This window comes from Phalangium opilio, unplaced genomic scaffold, assembly GCF_054372755.1.
Source record: "Phalangium opilio isolate 3A_F unplaced genomic scaffold, DU_Popi_V2 ptg000105l_1, whole genome shotgun sequence".
Taxonomy (NCBI): domain Eukaryota; kingdom Metazoa; phylum Arthropoda; class Arachnida; order Opiliones; family Phalangiidae; genus Phalangium; species Phalangium opilio.
In genome coordinates this window covers 8,418,072-8,428,965 of record NW_028324207.1, presented here as the reverse complement: position 1 = coordinate 8,428,965, position 10,894 = coordinate 8,418,072, and the positions used below count along the sequence as shown (strand labels likewise).

The 10,894-nt window shown below is 39.9% G+C and overlaps 75 non-coding genes across 75 annotated transcripts; all 75 read left to right on the top strand.

Annotated features, from left to right (window-relative positions):
• Positions 1-33: 33 nt before the first annotated feature.
• Positions 34-106, top strand: TRNAR-CCU (transfer RNA arginine (anticodon CCU)). The gene has a single exon. It is a non-coding gene; the product is annotated as a tRNA-Arg (tRNA).
• Positions 107-178: 72 nt separating this feature from the next.
• TRNAR-CCU (transfer RNA arginine (anticodon CCU)) lies at positions 179-251 on the top strand. Its single transcript has one exon. It is a non-coding gene; the product is annotated as a tRNA-Arg (tRNA).
• A 72-nt stretch (positions 252-323) lies between these two features.
• On the top strand, positions 324-396 carry TRNAR-CCU (transfer RNA arginine (anticodon CCU)). The gene has a single exon. It is a non-coding gene; the product is annotated as a tRNA-Arg (tRNA).
• A 72-nt stretch (positions 397-468) lies between these two features.
• On the top strand, positions 469-541 carry TRNAR-CCU (transfer RNA arginine (anticodon CCU)). Its single transcript has one exon. It is a non-coding gene; the product is annotated as a tRNA-Arg (tRNA).
• A 72-nt stretch (positions 542-613) lies between these two features.
• On the top strand, positions 614-686 carry TRNAR-CCU (transfer RNA arginine (anticodon CCU)). The gene has a single exon. It is a non-coding gene; the product is annotated as a tRNA-Arg (tRNA).
• Positions 687-758: 72 nt separating this feature from the next.
• Positions 759-831, top strand: TRNAR-CCU (transfer RNA arginine (anticodon CCU)). The gene has a single exon. It is a non-coding gene; the product is annotated as a tRNA-Arg (tRNA).
• Positions 832-903: 72 nt separating this feature from the next.
• Positions 904-976, top strand: TRNAR-CCU (transfer RNA arginine (anticodon CCU)). Its single transcript has one exon. It is a non-coding gene; the product is annotated as a tRNA-Arg (tRNA).
• Positions 977-1,048: 72 nt separating this feature from the next.
• TRNAR-CCU (transfer RNA arginine (anticodon CCU)) lies at positions 1,049-1,121 on the top strand. Its single transcript has one exon. It is a non-coding gene; the product is annotated as a tRNA-Arg (tRNA).
• Positions 1,122-1,193: 72 nt separating this feature from the next.
• TRNAR-CCU (transfer RNA arginine (anticodon CCU)) lies at positions 1,194-1,266 on the top strand. Its single transcript has one exon. It is a non-coding gene; the product is annotated as a tRNA-Arg (tRNA).
• Positions 1,267-1,338: 72 nt separating this feature from the next.
• Positions 1,339-1,411, top strand: TRNAR-CCU (transfer RNA arginine (anticodon CCU)). The gene has a single exon. It is a non-coding gene; the product is annotated as a tRNA-Arg (tRNA).
• Positions 1,412-1,483: 72 nt separating this feature from the next.
• TRNAR-CCU (transfer RNA arginine (anticodon CCU)) lies at positions 1,484-1,556 on the top strand. Its single transcript has one exon. It is a non-coding gene; the product is annotated as a tRNA-Arg (tRNA).
• Positions 1,557-1,628: 72 nt separating this feature from the next.
• TRNAR-CCU (transfer RNA arginine (anticodon CCU)) lies at positions 1,629-1,701 on the top strand. Its single transcript has one exon. It is a non-coding gene; the product is annotated as a tRNA-Arg (tRNA).
• A 72-nt stretch (positions 1,702-1,773) lies between these two features.
• Positions 1,774-1,846, top strand: TRNAR-CCU (transfer RNA arginine (anticodon CCU)). The gene has a single exon. It is a non-coding gene; the product is annotated as a tRNA-Arg (tRNA).
• A 72-nt stretch (positions 1,847-1,918) lies between these two features.
• Positions 1,919-1,991, top strand: TRNAR-CCU (transfer RNA arginine (anticodon CCU)). Its single transcript has one exon. It is a non-coding gene; the product is annotated as a tRNA-Arg (tRNA).
• Positions 1,992-2,063: 72 nt separating this feature from the next.
• Positions 2,064-2,136, top strand: TRNAR-CCU (transfer RNA arginine (anticodon CCU)). The gene has a single exon. It is a non-coding gene; the product is annotated as a tRNA-Arg (tRNA).
• Positions 2,137-2,208: 72 nt separating this feature from the next.
• On the top strand, positions 2,209-2,281 carry TRNAR-CCU (transfer RNA arginine (anticodon CCU)). Its single transcript has one exon. It is a non-coding gene; the product is annotated as a tRNA-Arg (tRNA).
• Positions 2,282-2,353: 72 nt separating this feature from the next.
• On the top strand, positions 2,354-2,426 carry TRNAR-CCU (transfer RNA arginine (anticodon CCU)). Its single transcript has one exon. It is a non-coding gene; the product is annotated as a tRNA-Arg (tRNA).
• Positions 2,427-2,498: 72 nt separating this feature from the next.
• On the top strand, positions 2,499-2,571 carry TRNAR-CCU (transfer RNA arginine (anticodon CCU)). Its single transcript has one exon. It is a non-coding gene; the product is annotated as a tRNA-Arg (tRNA).
• Positions 2,572-2,643: 72 nt separating this feature from the next.
• TRNAR-CCU (transfer RNA arginine (anticodon CCU)) lies at positions 2,644-2,716 on the top strand. The gene has a single exon. It is a non-coding gene; the product is annotated as a tRNA-Arg (tRNA).
• A 72-nt stretch (positions 2,717-2,788) lies between these two features.
• On the top strand, positions 2,789-2,861 carry TRNAR-CCU (transfer RNA arginine (anticodon CCU)). The gene has a single exon. It is a non-coding gene; the product is annotated as a tRNA-Arg (tRNA).
• A 72-nt stretch (positions 2,862-2,933) lies between these two features.
• TRNAR-CCU (transfer RNA arginine (anticodon CCU)) lies at positions 2,934-3,006 on the top strand. Its single transcript has one exon. It is a non-coding gene; the product is annotated as a tRNA-Arg (tRNA).
• A 72-nt stretch (positions 3,007-3,078) lies between these two features.
• On the top strand, positions 3,079-3,151 carry TRNAR-CCU (transfer RNA arginine (anticodon CCU)). Its single transcript has one exon. It is a non-coding gene; the product is annotated as a tRNA-Arg (tRNA).
• Positions 3,152-3,223: 72 nt separating this feature from the next.
• Positions 3,224-3,296, top strand: TRNAR-CCU (transfer RNA arginine (anticodon CCU)). Its single transcript has one exon. It is a non-coding gene; the product is annotated as a tRNA-Arg (tRNA).
• A 72-nt stretch (positions 3,297-3,368) lies between these two features.
• Positions 3,369-3,441, top strand: TRNAR-CCU (transfer RNA arginine (anticodon CCU)). Its single transcript has one exon. It is a non-coding gene; the product is annotated as a tRNA-Arg (tRNA).
• A 72-nt stretch (positions 3,442-3,513) lies between these two features.
• On the top strand, positions 3,514-3,586 carry TRNAR-CCU (transfer RNA arginine (anticodon CCU)). Its single transcript has one exon. It is a non-coding gene; the product is annotated as a tRNA-Arg (tRNA).
• Positions 3,587-3,658: 72 nt separating this feature from the next.
• On the top strand, positions 3,659-3,731 carry TRNAR-CCU (transfer RNA arginine (anticodon CCU)). The gene has a single exon. It is a non-coding gene; the product is annotated as a tRNA-Arg (tRNA).
• A 72-nt stretch (positions 3,732-3,803) lies between these two features.
• Positions 3,804-3,876, top strand: TRNAR-CCU (transfer RNA arginine (anticodon CCU)). The gene has a single exon. It is a non-coding gene; the product is annotated as a tRNA-Arg (tRNA).
• A 72-nt stretch (positions 3,877-3,948) lies between these two features.
• On the top strand, positions 3,949-4,021 carry TRNAR-CCU (transfer RNA arginine (anticodon CCU)). Its single transcript has one exon. It is a non-coding gene; the product is annotated as a tRNA-Arg (tRNA).
• Positions 4,022-4,093: 72 nt separating this feature from the next.
• Positions 4,094-4,166, top strand: TRNAR-CCU (transfer RNA arginine (anticodon CCU)). Its single transcript has one exon. It is a non-coding gene; the product is annotated as a tRNA-Arg (tRNA).
• A 72-nt stretch (positions 4,167-4,238) lies between these two features.
• Positions 4,239-4,311, top strand: TRNAR-CCU (transfer RNA arginine (anticodon CCU)). The gene has a single exon. It is a non-coding gene; the product is annotated as a tRNA-Arg (tRNA).
• Positions 4,312-4,383: 72 nt separating this feature from the next.
• Positions 4,384-4,456, top strand: TRNAR-CCU (transfer RNA arginine (anticodon CCU)). The gene has a single exon. It is a non-coding gene; the product is annotated as a tRNA-Arg (tRNA).
• Positions 4,457-4,528: 72 nt separating this feature from the next.
• On the top strand, positions 4,529-4,601 carry TRNAR-CCU (transfer RNA arginine (anticodon CCU)). Its single transcript has one exon. It is a non-coding gene; the product is annotated as a tRNA-Arg (tRNA).
• A 72-nt stretch (positions 4,602-4,673) lies between these two features.
• TRNAR-CCU (transfer RNA arginine (anticodon CCU)) lies at positions 4,674-4,746 on the top strand. The gene has a single exon. It is a non-coding gene; the product is annotated as a tRNA-Arg (tRNA).
• Positions 4,747-4,818: 72 nt separating this feature from the next.
• TRNAR-CCU (transfer RNA arginine (anticodon CCU)) lies at positions 4,819-4,891 on the top strand. Its single transcript has one exon. It is a non-coding gene; the product is annotated as a tRNA-Arg (tRNA).
• A 72-nt stretch (positions 4,892-4,963) lies between these two features.
• TRNAR-CCU (transfer RNA arginine (anticodon CCU)) lies at positions 4,964-5,036 on the top strand. The gene has a single exon. It is a non-coding gene; the product is annotated as a tRNA-Arg (tRNA).
• Positions 5,037-5,108: 72 nt separating this feature from the next.
• TRNAR-CCU (transfer RNA arginine (anticodon CCU)) lies at positions 5,109-5,181 on the top strand. Its single transcript has one exon. It is a non-coding gene; the product is annotated as a tRNA-Arg (tRNA).
• Positions 5,182-5,253: 72 nt separating this feature from the next.
• TRNAR-CCU (transfer RNA arginine (anticodon CCU)) lies at positions 5,254-5,326 on the top strand. Its single transcript has one exon. It is a non-coding gene; the product is annotated as a tRNA-Arg (tRNA).
• A 72-nt stretch (positions 5,327-5,398) lies between these two features.
• On the top strand, positions 5,399-5,471 carry TRNAR-CCU (transfer RNA arginine (anticodon CCU)). Its single transcript has one exon. It is a non-coding gene; the product is annotated as a tRNA-Arg (tRNA).
• Positions 5,472-5,543: 72 nt separating this feature from the next.
• TRNAR-CCU (transfer RNA arginine (anticodon CCU)) lies at positions 5,544-5,616 on the top strand. Its single transcript has one exon. It is a non-coding gene; the product is annotated as a tRNA-Arg (tRNA).
• Positions 5,617-5,688: 72 nt separating this feature from the next.
• TRNAR-CCU (transfer RNA arginine (anticodon CCU)) lies at positions 5,689-5,761 on the top strand. The gene has a single exon. It is a non-coding gene; the product is annotated as a tRNA-Arg (tRNA).
• Positions 5,762-5,833: 72 nt separating this feature from the next.
• On the top strand, positions 5,834-5,906 carry TRNAR-CCU (transfer RNA arginine (anticodon CCU)). Its single transcript has one exon. It is a non-coding gene; the product is annotated as a tRNA-Arg (tRNA).
• Positions 5,907-5,978: 72 nt separating this feature from the next.
• On the top strand, positions 5,979-6,051 carry TRNAR-CCU (transfer RNA arginine (anticodon CCU)). Its single transcript has one exon. It is a non-coding gene; the product is annotated as a tRNA-Arg (tRNA).
• Positions 6,052-6,123: 72 nt separating this feature from the next.
• On the top strand, positions 6,124-6,196 carry TRNAR-CCU (transfer RNA arginine (anticodon CCU)). Its single transcript has one exon. It is a non-coding gene; the product is annotated as a tRNA-Arg (tRNA).
• Positions 6,197-6,268: 72 nt separating this feature from the next.
• On the top strand, positions 6,269-6,341 carry TRNAR-CCU (transfer RNA arginine (anticodon CCU)). The gene has a single exon. It is a non-coding gene; the product is annotated as a tRNA-Arg (tRNA).
• Positions 6,342-6,413: 72 nt separating this feature from the next.
• On the top strand, positions 6,414-6,486 carry TRNAR-CCU (transfer RNA arginine (anticodon CCU)). The gene has a single exon. It is a non-coding gene; the product is annotated as a tRNA-Arg (tRNA).
• Positions 6,487-6,558: 72 nt separating this feature from the next.
• Positions 6,559-6,631, top strand: TRNAR-CCU (transfer RNA arginine (anticodon CCU)). Its single transcript has one exon. It is a non-coding gene; the product is annotated as a tRNA-Arg (tRNA).
• Positions 6,632-6,703: 72 nt separating this feature from the next.
• TRNAR-CCU (transfer RNA arginine (anticodon CCU)) lies at positions 6,704-6,776 on the top strand. Its single transcript has one exon. It is a non-coding gene; the product is annotated as a tRNA-Arg (tRNA).
• A 72-nt stretch (positions 6,777-6,848) lies between these two features.
• Positions 6,849-6,921, top strand: TRNAR-CCU (transfer RNA arginine (anticodon CCU)). The gene has a single exon. It is a non-coding gene; the product is annotated as a tRNA-Arg (tRNA).
• A 72-nt stretch (positions 6,922-6,993) lies between these two features.
• On the top strand, positions 6,994-7,066 carry TRNAR-CCU (transfer RNA arginine (anticodon CCU)). The gene has a single exon. It is a non-coding gene; the product is annotated as a tRNA-Arg (tRNA).
• A 72-nt stretch (positions 7,067-7,138) lies between these two features.
• Positions 7,139-7,211, top strand: TRNAR-CCU (transfer RNA arginine (anticodon CCU)). The gene has a single exon. It is a non-coding gene; the product is annotated as a tRNA-Arg (tRNA).
• A 72-nt stretch (positions 7,212-7,283) lies between these two features.
• TRNAR-CCU (transfer RNA arginine (anticodon CCU)) lies at positions 7,284-7,356 on the top strand. The gene has a single exon. It is a non-coding gene; the product is annotated as a tRNA-Arg (tRNA).
• A 72-nt stretch (positions 7,357-7,428) lies between these two features.
• Positions 7,429-7,501, top strand: TRNAR-CCU (transfer RNA arginine (anticodon CCU)). Its single transcript has one exon. It is a non-coding gene; the product is annotated as a tRNA-Arg (tRNA).
• Positions 7,502-7,573: 72 nt separating this feature from the next.
• On the top strand, positions 7,574-7,646 carry TRNAR-CCU (transfer RNA arginine (anticodon CCU)). Its single transcript has one exon. It is a non-coding gene; the product is annotated as a tRNA-Arg (tRNA).
• Positions 7,647-7,718: 72 nt separating this feature from the next.
• TRNAR-CCU (transfer RNA arginine (anticodon CCU)) lies at positions 7,719-7,791 on the top strand. The gene has a single exon. It is a non-coding gene; the product is annotated as a tRNA-Arg (tRNA).
• A 72-nt stretch (positions 7,792-7,863) lies between these two features.
• TRNAR-CCU (transfer RNA arginine (anticodon CCU)) lies at positions 7,864-7,936 on the top strand. The gene has a single exon. It is a non-coding gene; the product is annotated as a tRNA-Arg (tRNA).
• Positions 7,937-8,008: 72 nt separating this feature from the next.
• TRNAR-CCU (transfer RNA arginine (anticodon CCU)) lies at positions 8,009-8,081 on the top strand. Its single transcript has one exon. It is a non-coding gene; the product is annotated as a tRNA-Arg (tRNA).
• A 72-nt stretch (positions 8,082-8,153) lies between these two features.
• On the top strand, positions 8,154-8,226 carry TRNAR-CCU (transfer RNA arginine (anticodon CCU)). The gene has a single exon. It is a non-coding gene; the product is annotated as a tRNA-Arg (tRNA).
• A 72-nt stretch (positions 8,227-8,298) lies between these two features.
• TRNAR-CCU (transfer RNA arginine (anticodon CCU)) lies at positions 8,299-8,371 on the top strand. Its single transcript has one exon. It is a non-coding gene; the product is annotated as a tRNA-Arg (tRNA).
• Positions 8,372-8,443: 72 nt separating this feature from the next.
• Positions 8,444-8,516, top strand: TRNAR-CCU (transfer RNA arginine (anticodon CCU)). Its single transcript has one exon. It is a non-coding gene; the product is annotated as a tRNA-Arg (tRNA).
• A 72-nt stretch (positions 8,517-8,588) lies between these two features.
• TRNAR-CCU (transfer RNA arginine (anticodon CCU)) lies at positions 8,589-8,661 on the top strand. Its single transcript has one exon. It is a non-coding gene; the product is annotated as a tRNA-Arg (tRNA).
• Positions 8,662-8,733: 72 nt separating this feature from the next.
• TRNAR-CCU (transfer RNA arginine (anticodon CCU)) lies at positions 8,734-8,806 on the top strand. The gene has a single exon. It is a non-coding gene; the product is annotated as a tRNA-Arg (tRNA).
• Positions 8,807-8,878: 72 nt separating this feature from the next.
• TRNAR-CCU (transfer RNA arginine (anticodon CCU)) lies at positions 8,879-8,951 on the top strand. Its single transcript has one exon. It is a non-coding gene; the product is annotated as a tRNA-Arg (tRNA).
• A 72-nt stretch (positions 8,952-9,023) lies between these two features.
• Positions 9,024-9,096, top strand: TRNAR-CCU (transfer RNA arginine (anticodon CCU)). The gene has a single exon. It is a non-coding gene; the product is annotated as a tRNA-Arg (tRNA).
• A 72-nt stretch (positions 9,097-9,168) lies between these two features.
• On the top strand, positions 9,169-9,241 carry TRNAR-CCU (transfer RNA arginine (anticodon CCU)). Its single transcript has one exon. It is a non-coding gene; the product is annotated as a tRNA-Arg (tRNA).
• Positions 9,242-9,313: 72 nt separating this feature from the next.
• Positions 9,314-9,386, top strand: TRNAR-CCU (transfer RNA arginine (anticodon CCU)). Its single transcript has one exon. It is a non-coding gene; the product is annotated as a tRNA-Arg (tRNA).
• A 72-nt stretch (positions 9,387-9,458) lies between these two features.
• On the top strand, positions 9,459-9,531 carry TRNAR-CCU (transfer RNA arginine (anticodon CCU)). Its single transcript has one exon. It is a non-coding gene; the product is annotated as a tRNA-Arg (tRNA).
• Positions 9,532-9,603: 72 nt separating this feature from the next.
• On the top strand, positions 9,604-9,676 carry TRNAR-CCU (transfer RNA arginine (anticodon CCU)). Its single transcript has one exon. It is a non-coding gene; the product is annotated as a tRNA-Arg (tRNA).
• Positions 9,677-9,748: 72 nt separating this feature from the next.
• TRNAR-CCU (transfer RNA arginine (anticodon CCU)) lies at positions 9,749-9,821 on the top strand. Its single transcript has one exon. It is a non-coding gene; the product is annotated as a tRNA-Arg (tRNA).
• Positions 9,822-9,893: 72 nt separating this feature from the next.
• Positions 9,894-9,966, top strand: TRNAR-CCU (transfer RNA arginine (anticodon CCU)). Its single transcript has one exon. It is a non-coding gene; the product is annotated as a tRNA-Arg (tRNA).
• Positions 9,967-10,038: 72 nt separating this feature from the next.
• TRNAR-CCU (transfer RNA arginine (anticodon CCU)) lies at positions 10,039-10,111 on the top strand. The gene has a single exon. It is a non-coding gene; the product is annotated as a tRNA-Arg (tRNA).
• Positions 10,112-10,183: 72 nt separating this feature from the next.
• TRNAR-CCU (transfer RNA arginine (anticodon CCU)) lies at positions 10,184-10,256 on the top strand. Its single transcript has one exon. It is a non-coding gene; the product is annotated as a tRNA-Arg (tRNA).
• A 72-nt stretch (positions 10,257-10,328) lies between these two features.
• Positions 10,329-10,401, top strand: TRNAR-CCU (transfer RNA arginine (anticodon CCU)). Its single transcript has one exon. It is a non-coding gene; the product is annotated as a tRNA-Arg (tRNA).
• Positions 10,402-10,473: 72 nt separating this feature from the next.
• On the top strand, positions 10,474-10,546 carry TRNAR-CCU (transfer RNA arginine (anticodon CCU)). The gene has a single exon. It is a non-coding gene; the product is annotated as a tRNA-Arg (tRNA).
• A 72-nt stretch (positions 10,547-10,618) lies between these two features.
• TRNAR-CCU (transfer RNA arginine (anticodon CCU)) lies at positions 10,619-10,691 on the top strand. Its single transcript has one exon. It is a non-coding gene; the product is annotated as a tRNA-Arg (tRNA).
• A 72-nt stretch (positions 10,692-10,763) lies between these two features.
• On the top strand, positions 10,764-10,836 carry TRNAR-CCU (transfer RNA arginine (anticodon CCU)). The gene has a single exon. It is a non-coding gene; the product is annotated as a tRNA-Arg (tRNA).
• Positions 10,837-10,894: the final 58 nt, after the last annotated feature.

Here is a 10,894-nt window from a genome sequence, read left to right as displayed (position 1 = left end):
ATTCGGAAAGATCTTGGACAAAATAACAAACGTGTCCCAGTAGTGTAGTGGATAGCACATTGGACTCCTAATCCAAAGGTCCTGGGTTCGATCCCCAGCTGGGATAACGATTGTACTTTTATTTGAAATATGAAATTGTTTATGAATTCGGAAAACTCTTGGACAAGGGTTCAAACTTGTCCCAGTAGTGTAGTGGATAGCACATTGGACTCCTTATCCAAAGCTCCTGGGTTCGATCCCCAGCTGGGATAAAGGTTGTTCTTTTATTTGAAATATGAAATTGTTTATGAATTCATAAAACTCTTGGACAAATTAACAAACGTGTCTTAGTAGTGTAGTGGATAGGACATTGGACTCCTAATCCAAAGGTCCTGGGTTCGATCCCCAGCTGGGATAACAATTGTACTTTTATTTGAAATATGAAATGGTTTATGAATTCGGAAAACTCTTTGGCAAAGTAACAAACGTGTCCCAGTAGTGTAGTGGATAGCACATTGGACTCCTAATCGTAAGGTCCTAGGTTCGATCCCCAGCTGGGATAACGATTGTACTTTTATTTGAAATATGAAATTGTTTATGAATTCGGAAAGATCTTGGACAAAATAACAAACGTGTCCCAGTAGTGTAGTGGATAGCACATTGGACTCCTAATCCAAAGGTCCTGGGTTCGATCCCCAGCTGGGATAACGATTGTACTTTTATTTGAAATATGAAATTGTTTATGAATTCGGAAAACTCTTGGACAAGCGTTCAAACTTGTCCCAGTAGTGTAGTGGATAGCACATTGGACTCCTAATCCAAAGGTCCTGGGTTCGATCCCCAGCTGGGATAACGATTGTACTTTCATTTGAAATATGAAATTGTTTATGAATTCGGAAAACTCTTTCACAAGCGTTCAAACGTGTCCCAGTAGTGTAGTGGATAGCACATTGGACTCCTAATCCAAAGGTCCTGGGTTCGATCCCCAGCTGGGATAACGATTGTACTTTTATTTGAAATATGAAATTGTTTATGAATTCGGAAAGATCTTGGACAAAATAACAAACGTGTCCCAGTAGTGTAGTGGATGGCACATTGGACTCCTAATCCAAAGGTCCTGGGTTCGATCCCCAGCTGGGATAACGATTGTACTTTTATTTGAAATATGAAATTGTTTATGAATTCGGAAAGATCTTGGACAAAATAACGAACGTGTCCCAGTAGTGTAGTGGATAGCACATTGGACTCCTAATCCAAAGGTCCTGGGTTCGATCCCCAGCTGGGATAACGATTGTACTTTTATTTGAAATATGAAATTGTTTATGAATTCTGAAAACTCTTGGACAAGCGTACAAACGTGTCCCAGTAGTGTAGTGGATAGCACATCGGACTCCTAATCCAAAGGTCCTGGGTTCGATCCCCAGCTGGGATAACGATTGTACTTTTATTTGAAATATGAAATTGTTTATGAATTCGGAAAACTCTTTATCAAAGTAACAAACGTGCCCCAGTAGTGTAGTGGATAGCACATTGGACTCCTAATCCAAAGGTCCTGGGTTCGATCCCCAGCTGGGATAACGATTGTACTTTTATTTGAAATATGAAATTGTTTATGAATTCGGAAAGATCTTGGACAAAATAACAAACGTGTCCCAGTAGTGTAGTGGATAGCACATTGGACTCCTAATCCAAAGGTCCTGGGTTCGATCCCCAGCTGGGATAACGATTGTACTTTTATTTGAAATATGAAATTGTTTATGAATTCGGAAAACTCTTGGACAAGCGTTCAAACTTGTCCCAGTAGTGTAGTGGATAGCACATTGGACTCCTTATCCAAAGCTCCTGGGTTAGATCCCCAGCTGGGATAAAGGTTGTTCTTTTATTTGAAATATGAAATTGTTTATGAATTCATAAAACTCTTGGACAAATTAACAAACGTGTCTTAGTAGTGTAGTGGATAGCACATTGGACTCCTAATCCAAAGGTCCTGGGTTCGATCCCCAGCTGGGATAACAATTGTACTTTTATTTGAAATATGAAATGGTTTATGAATTCGGAAAACTCTTTGGCAAAGTAACAAACGTGTCCCAGTAGTGTAGTGGATAGCACATTGGACTCCTAATCGTAAGGTCCTGGGTTCGATCCCCAGCTGGGATAACGATTGTACTTTTATTTGAAATATGAAATTGTTTATGAATTCGGAAAGATCTTGGACAAAATAACAAACGTGTCCCAGTAGTGTAGTGGGTAGCACATTGGACTCCTAATACAAAGGTCCTGGGTTCGATCCCCAGCTGGGATAACGATTGTACTTTTATTTGAAATATGAAATTGTTTATGAATTCGGAAAACTCTTGGACAAGCGTTCAAACTTGTCCCAGTAGTGTAGTGGATAGCACATTGGACTCCTAATCCAAAGGTCCTGGGATCGATCCCCAGCTGGGATAACGATTGTACTTTCATTTGAAATATGAAATTGTTTATGAATTCGGAAAACTCTTTCACAAGCGTTCAAACGTGTCCCAGTAGTGTAGTGGATAGCACATTGGACTCCTAATCCAAAGGTCCTGGGTTCGATCCCCAGCTGGGATAACGATTGTACTTTTATTTGAAATATGAAATTGTTTATGAATTCTGAAAACTCTTGGACAAGCGTACAAACGTGTCCCAGTAGTGTAGTGGATAGCACATTGGACTCCTAATCCAAAGGTCCTGGGTTCGATCCCCAGCTGGGATAACGATTGTACTTTTATTTGAAATATGAAATTGTTTATGAATTCGGAAAACTCTTGGACAAGCGTTCAAACTTGTCCCAGTAGTGTAGTGGATAGCACATTGGACTCCTTATCCAAAGCTCCTGGGTTAGATCCCCAGCTGGGATAAAGGTTGTTCTTTTATTTGAAATATGAAATTGTTTATGAATTCATAAAACTCTTGGACAAATTAACAAACGTGTCTTAGTAGTGTAGTGGATAGCACATTGGACTCCTAATCCAAAGGTCCTGGGTTCGATCCCCAGCTGGGATAACAATTGTACTTTTATTTGAAATATGAAATGGTTTATGAATTCGGAAAACTCTTTGGCAAAGTAACAAACGTGTCCCAGTAGTGTAGTGGATAGCACATTGGACTCCTAATCGTAAGGTCCTGGGTTCGATCCCCAGCTGGGATAACGATTGTACTTTTATTTGAAATATGAAATTGTTTATGAATTCGGAAAGATCTTGGACAAAATAACAAACGTGTCCCAGTAGTGTAGTGGGTAGCACATTGGACTCCTAATACAAAGGTCCTGGGTTCGATCCCCAGCTGGGATAACGATTGTACTTTTATTTGAAATATGAAATTGTTTATGAATTCGGAAAACTCTTGGACAAGCGTTCAAACTTGTCCCAGTAGTGTAGTGGATAGCACATTGGACTCCTAATCCAAAGGTCCTGGGATCGATCCCCAGCTGGGATAACGATTGTACTTTCATTTGAAATATGAAATTGTTTATGAATTCGGAAAACTCTTTCACAAGCGTTCAAACGTGTCCCAGTAGTGTTGTGGATAGCACATTGGACTCCTAATCCAAAGGTCCTGGGTTCGATCCCCAGCTGGGATAACGATTGTCCTTTTATTTGAAATATGAAATTGTTTATGAATTCGGAAAACTCTTTGGCAAAGTAACAAACGTGTCCCAGTAGTGTAGTGGATAGCACATTGGACTCCTAATCGTTAGGTCCTGGGTTCGATCCCCAGCTGGGATAACAATTGTACTTTTATTTGAAATATGAAATGGTTTATGAATTCGGAAAACTCTTTGGCAAAGTAACAAACGTGTCCCAGTAGTGTAGTGGATAGCACATTGGACTCCTAATCGTAAGGTCCTGGGTTCGATCCCCAGCTGGGATAACGATTGTACTTTTATTTGAAATATGAAATTGTTTATGAATTCGGAAAGATCTTGGACAAAATAACAAACGTGTCCCAGTAGTGTAGTGGGTAGCACATTGGACTCCTAATACAAAGGTCCTGGGTTCGATCCCCAGCTGGGATAACGATTGTACTTTTATTTGAAATATGAAATTGTTTATGAATTCGGAAAACTCTTGGACAAGCGTTCAAACTTGTCCCAGTAGTGTAGTGGATAGCACATTGGACTCCTAATCCAAAGGTCCTGGGATCGATCCCCAGCTGGGATAACGATTGTACTTTCATTTGAAATATGAAATTGTTTATGAATTCGGAAAACTCTTTCACAAGCGTTCAAACGTGTCCCAGTAGTGTTGTGGATAGCACATTGGACTCCTAATCCAAAGGTCCTGGGTTCGATCCCCAGCTGGGATAACGATTGTCCTTTTATTTGAAATATGAAATTGTTTATGAATTCGGAAAACTCTTTGGCAAAGTAACAAACGTGTCCCAGTAGTGTAGTGGATAGCACATTGGACTCCTAATCGTTAGGTCCTGGGTTCGATCCCCAGCTGGGATAACGATTGTACTTTTATTTGAAATATGAAATTGTTTATGAATTCGGAAAGATCTTGGACAAAATAACAAACGTGTCCCAGTAGTGTAGTGGATAGCACATTGGACTCCTAATCCAAAGGTCCTGGGTTCGATCCCCAGCTGGGATAACGATTGTACTTTTATTTGAAATATGAAATTGTTTATGAATTCGGAAAACTCTTGGACAAGGGTTCAAACTTGTCCCAGTAGTGTAGTGGATAGCACATTGGACTCCTTATCCAAAGCTCCTGGGTTCGATCCCCAGCTGGGATAAAGGTTGTTCTTTTATTTGAAATATGAAATTGTTTATGAATTCATAAAACTCTTGGACAAATTAACAAACGTGTCTTAGTAGTGTAGTGGATAGGACATTGGACTCCTAATCCAAAGGTCCTGGGTTCGATCCCCAGCTGGGATAACAATTGTACTTTTATTTGAAATATGAAATGGTTTATGAATTCGGAAAACTCTTTGGCAAAGTAACAAACGTGTCCCAGTAGTGTAGTGGATAGCACATTGGACTCCTAATCGTAAGGTCCTAGGTTCGATCCCCAGCTGGGATAACGATTGTACTTTTATTTGAAATATGAAATTGTTTATGAATTCGGAAAGATCTTGGACAAAATAACAAACGTGTCCCAGTAGTGTAGTGGATAGCACATTGGACTCCTAATCCAAAGGTCCTGGGTTCGATCCCCAGCTGGGATAACGATTGTACTTTTATTTGAAATATGAAATTGTTTATGAATTCGGAAAACTCTTGGACAAGCGTTCAAACTTGTCCCAGTAGTGTAGTGGATAGCACATTGGACTCCTAATCCAAAGGTCCTGGGTTCGATCCCCAGCTGGGATAACGATTGTACTTTCATTTGAAATATGAAATTGTTTATGAATTCGGAAAACTCTTTCACAAGCGTTCAAACGTGTCCCAGTAGTGTAGTGGATAGCACATTGGACTCCTAATCCAAAGGTCCTGGGTTCGATCCCCAGCTGGGATAACGATTGTACTTTTATTTGAAATATGAAATTGTTTATGAATTCGGAAAGATCTTGGACAAAATAACAAACGTGTCCCAGTAGTGTAGTGGATGGCACATTGGACTCCTAATCCAAAGGTCCTGGGTTCGATCCCCAGCTGGGATAACGATTGTACTTTTATTTGAAATATGAAATTGTTTATGAATTCGGAAAGATCTTGGACAAAATAACGAACGTGTCCCAGTAGTGTAGTGGATAGCACATTGGACTCCTAATCCAAAGGTCCTGGGTTCGATCCCCAGCTGGGATAACGATTGTACTTTTATTTGAAATATGAAATTGTTTATGAATTCTGAAAACTCTTGGACAAGCGTACAAACGTGTCCCAGTAGTGTAGTGGATAGCACATCGGACTCCTAATCCAAAGGTCCTGGGTTCGATCCCCAGCTGGGATAACGATTGTACTTTTATTTGAAATATGAAATTGTTTATGAATTCGGAAAACTCTTTATCAAAGTAACAAACGTGCCCCAGTAGTGTAGTGGATAGCACATTGGACTCCTAATCCAAAGGTCCTGGGTTCGATCCCCAGCTGGGATAACGATTGTACTTTTATTTGAAATATGAAATTGTTTATGAATTCATAAAACTCTTGGACAAATTAACAAACGTGTCTTAGTAGTGTAGTGGATAGCACATTGGACTCCTAATCCAAAGGTCCTGGGTTCGATCCCCAGCTGGGATAACAATTGTACTTTTATTTGAAATATGAAATGGTTTATGAATTCGGAAAACTCTTTGGCAAAGTAACAAACGTGTCCCAGTAGTGTAGTGGATAGCACATTGGACTCCTAATCGTAAGGTCCTGGGTTCGATCCCCAGCTGGGATAACGATTGTACTTTTATTTGAAATATGAAATTGTTTATGAATTCGGAAAGATCTTGGACAAAATAACAAACGTGTCCCAGTAGTGTAGTGGGTAGCACATTGGACTCCTAATACAAAGGTCCTGGGTTCGATCCCCAGCTGGGATAACGATTGTACTTTTATTTGAAATATGAAATTGTTTATGAATTCGGAAAACTCTTGGACAAGCGTTCAAACTTGTCCCAGTAGTGTAGTGGATAGCACATTGGACTCCTAATCCAAAGGTCCTGGGATCGATCCCCAGCTGGGATAACGATTGTACTTTCATTTGAAATATGAAATTGTTTATGAATTCGGAAAACTCTTTCACAAGCGTTCAAACGTGTCCCAGTAGTGTAGTGGATAGCACATTGGACTCCTAATCCAAAGGTCCTGGGTTCGATCCCCAGCTGGGATAACGATTGTACTTTTATTTGAAATATGAAATTGTTTATGAATTCTGAAAACTCTTGGACAAGCGTACAAACGTGTCCCAGTAGTGTAGTGGATAGCACATTGGACTCCTAATCCAAAGGTCCTGGGTTCGATCCCCAGCTGGGATAACGATTGTACTTTTATTTGAAATATGAAATTGTTTATGAATTCGGAAAACTCTTGGACAAGCGTTCAAACTTGTCCCAGTAGTGTAGTGGATAGCACATTGGACTCCTTATCCAAAGCTCCTGGGTTAGATCCCCAGCTGGGATAAAGGTTGTTCTTTTATTTGAAATATGAAATTGTTTATGAATTCATAAAACTCTTGGACAAATTAACAAACGTGTCTTAGTAGTGTAGTGGATAGCACATTGGACTCCTAATCCAAAGGTCCTGGGTTCGATCCCCAGCTGGGATAACAATTGTACTTTTATTTGAAATATGAAATGGTTTATGAATTCGGAAAACTCTTTGGCAAAGTAACAAACGTGTCCCAGTAGTGTAGTGGATAGCACATTGGACTCCTAATCGTAAGGTCCTGGGTTCGATCCCCAGCTGGGATAACGATTGTACTTTTATTTGAAATATGAAATTGTTTATGAATTCGGAAAGATCTTGGACAAAATAACAAACGTGTCCCAGTAGTGTAGTGGGTAGCACATTGGACTCCTAATACAAAGGTCCTGGGTTCGATCCCCAGCTGGGATAACGATTGTACTTTTATTTGAAATATGAAATTGTTTATGAATTCGGAAAACTCTTGGACAAGCGTTCAAACTTGTCCCAGTAGTGTAGTGGATAGCACATTGGACTCCTAATCCAAAGGTCCTGGGATCGATCCCCAGCTGGGATAACGATTGTACTTTCATTTGAAATATGAAATTGTTTATGAATTCGGAAAACTCTTTCACAAGCGTTCAAACGTGTCCCAGTAGTGTAGTGGATAGCACATTGGACTCCTAATCCAAAGGTCCTGGGTTCGATCCCCAGCTGGGATAACGATTGTACTTTTATTTGAAATATGAAATTGTTTATGAATTCTGAAAACTCTTGGACAAGCGTACAAACGTGTCCCAGTAGTGTAGTGGATAGCACATTGGACTCCTAATCCAAAGGTCCTGGGTTCGATCCCCAGCTGGGATAACGATTGTACTTTTATTTGAAATATGAAATTGTTTATGAATTCGGAAAGATCTTGGACAAAATAACAAACGTGTCCTAGTAGTGTAGTGGATAGCACATTGGACTCCTAATCCAAAGGTCCTGGGTTCGATCCCCAGCTGGGGTAACGATTGTACTTTTATTTGAAATATGAAATTGTTTATGAATTCTGAAAACTCTTGGACAAGCGTACAAACGTGTCCCAGTAGTGTAGTGGATAGCACATTGGACTCCTAATCCAAAGGTCCTGGGTTCGATCCCCAGCTGGGATAACGATTGTACTTTTATTTGAAATATGAAATTGTTTATGAATTCGGAAAACTCTATATCAAAGTAACAAACGTGCCCCAGTAGTGTAGTGGATAGCACATTGGACTCCTAAACCAAAAGTCCTGGGTTCGATCCCCAGCTGGGATAACGATTGTACTTTTATTTGAAATATGAAATTGTTTATGAATTCGGAAAGATCTTGGACAAAATAACAAACGTGTCCCAGTAGTGTAGTGGAAAGCACATTGGACTCCTAATCCAAAGGTCCTGGGTTCGATCCCCAGCTGGGATAACGATTGTACTTTTATTTGAAATATGAAATTGTTTATGAATTCGGAAAGATCTTGGACAAAATAACAAACGTGTCCCAGTAGTGTAGTGGGTAGCACATTGGACTCCTAATCCAAAGGTCCTGGGTTCGATCCCCAGCTGGGATAACGATTGTACTTTTATTTGAAATATGAAATTGTTTATGAATTCGGAAAACTCTTGGACAAGCGTTCAAACTTGTCCCAGTAGTGTAGTGGATAGCACATTGGACTCCTAATCCAAAGGTCCTGGGATCGATCCCCAGCTGGGATAACGATTGTACTTTCATTTGAAATATGAAATTGTTTATGAATTCGGAAAACTCTTTCACAAGCGTTCAAACGTGTCCCAGTAGTGTAGTGGATAGCACATTGGATTCCTAATCCAAAGGTCCTGGGTTCGATCCCCAGCTGGGATAACGATTGTACTTTTATTTGAAATATGAAATTGTTTATGAATTCTGAAAACTCTTGGACAAGCGTACAAACGTGTCCCAGTAGTGTAGTGGATAGCACATTGGACTCCTAATCCAAAGGTCCTGGGTTCGATCCCCAGCTGGGATAACGATTGTACTTTTATTTGAAATATGAAATTGTTTATGAATTCGGAAAGATCTTGGACAAAATAACAAACGTGTCCTAGTAGTGTAGTGGATAGCACATTGGACTCCTAATCCAAAGGTCCTGGGTTCGATCCCCAGCTGGGGTAACGATTGTACTTTTATTTGAAATATGAAATTGTTTATGAATTCTGAAAACTCTTGGACAAGCGTACAAACGTGTCCCAGTAGTGTAGTGGATAGCACATTGGACTCCTAATCCAAAGGTCCTGGGTTCGATCCCCAGCTGGGATAACGATTGTGCTTTTATTTGAAATATGAAATTGTTTATGAATTCGGAAAACTCTTTATCAAAGTAACAAACGTGCCCCAGTAGTGTAGTGGATAGCACATTGGACTCCTAATCCAAAAGTCCTGGGTTCGATCCCCAGCTGGGATAACGATTGTACTTTTATTTGAAATATGAAATTGTTTATGAATTCGGAAAGATCTTGGACAAAATAACAAACGTGTCCCAGTAGTGTAGTGGAAAGCACATTGGACTCCTAATCCAAAGGTCCTGGGTTCGATCCCCAGCTGGGATAACGATTGTACTTTTATTTGAAATATGAAATTGTTTATGAATTCGGAAAGATCTTGGACAAAATAACAAACGTGTCCCAGTAGTGTAGTGGATAGCACATTGGACTCCTAATCCAAAGGTCCTGGGTTCGATCCCCAGCTGGGATAACGATTGTACTTTTATTTGAAATATGAAATTGTTTATGAATTCTGAAAACTCTTGGACAAGCGTACAAACGTGTCCCAGTAGTGTAGTGGATAGCACATTGGACTCCTAATCCAAAGGTCCTGGGTTCGATCCCCAGCTGGGATAACGATTGTACTTTTATTTGAAATATGAAATTGTTTATGAATTCGGAAAGATCTTGGACAAAATAACAAACGTGTCCCAGTAGTGTAGTGGATAGCACATTGGACTCCTAATCCAAAGGTCCTGGGTTCGATCCCCAGCTGGGATAACGATTGTACTTTTATTTGAAATATGAAATTGTTTATGAATTCTGAAAACTCTTGGACAAGCGTACAAACGTGTCCCAGTAGTGTAGTGGATAGCACATTGGACTCCTAATCCAAAGGTCCTGGGTTCGATCCCCAGCTGGGATAACGATTGTACTTTCATTTGAAATATGAAATTGTTTATGAATTCGGAAAACTCTTTCACAAGCGTTCAAACGTGTCCCAGTAGTGTAGTGGATAGCACATTGGACTCCTAATCCAAAGGTCCTGGGTTCGATCCCCAGCTGGGATAACGATTGTACTTTTATTTGAAATATGAAATTGTTTATGAATTCTGAAAACTCTTGGACAAGCGTACAAACGTGTCCCAGTAGTGTAGTGGATGGCACATTGGACTCCTAATCCAAAGGTCCTGGGTTCGATCCCCAGCTGGGATAACGATTGTACTTTTATTTGAAATATGAAATTGTTTATGAATTCGGAAAGATCTTGGACAAAATAACGAACGTGTCCCAGTAGTGTAGTGGATAGCACATTGGACTCCTAATCCAAAGGTCCTGGGTTCGATTCCCAGCTGGGATAACGATTGTACTTTTATTTGAAATATGAAATTGTTTATGAATTCTGAAAACTCTTGGACAAGCGTATAAACGTGTCCCAGTAGTGTAGTGGATAGCACATTGGACTCCTAATCCAAAGGTCCTGGGTTCGATCCCCAGCTGGGATAACGATTGTACTTTTATTTGAAATATGAAATTGTTTATGAATTCGGAAAACTCTTTATC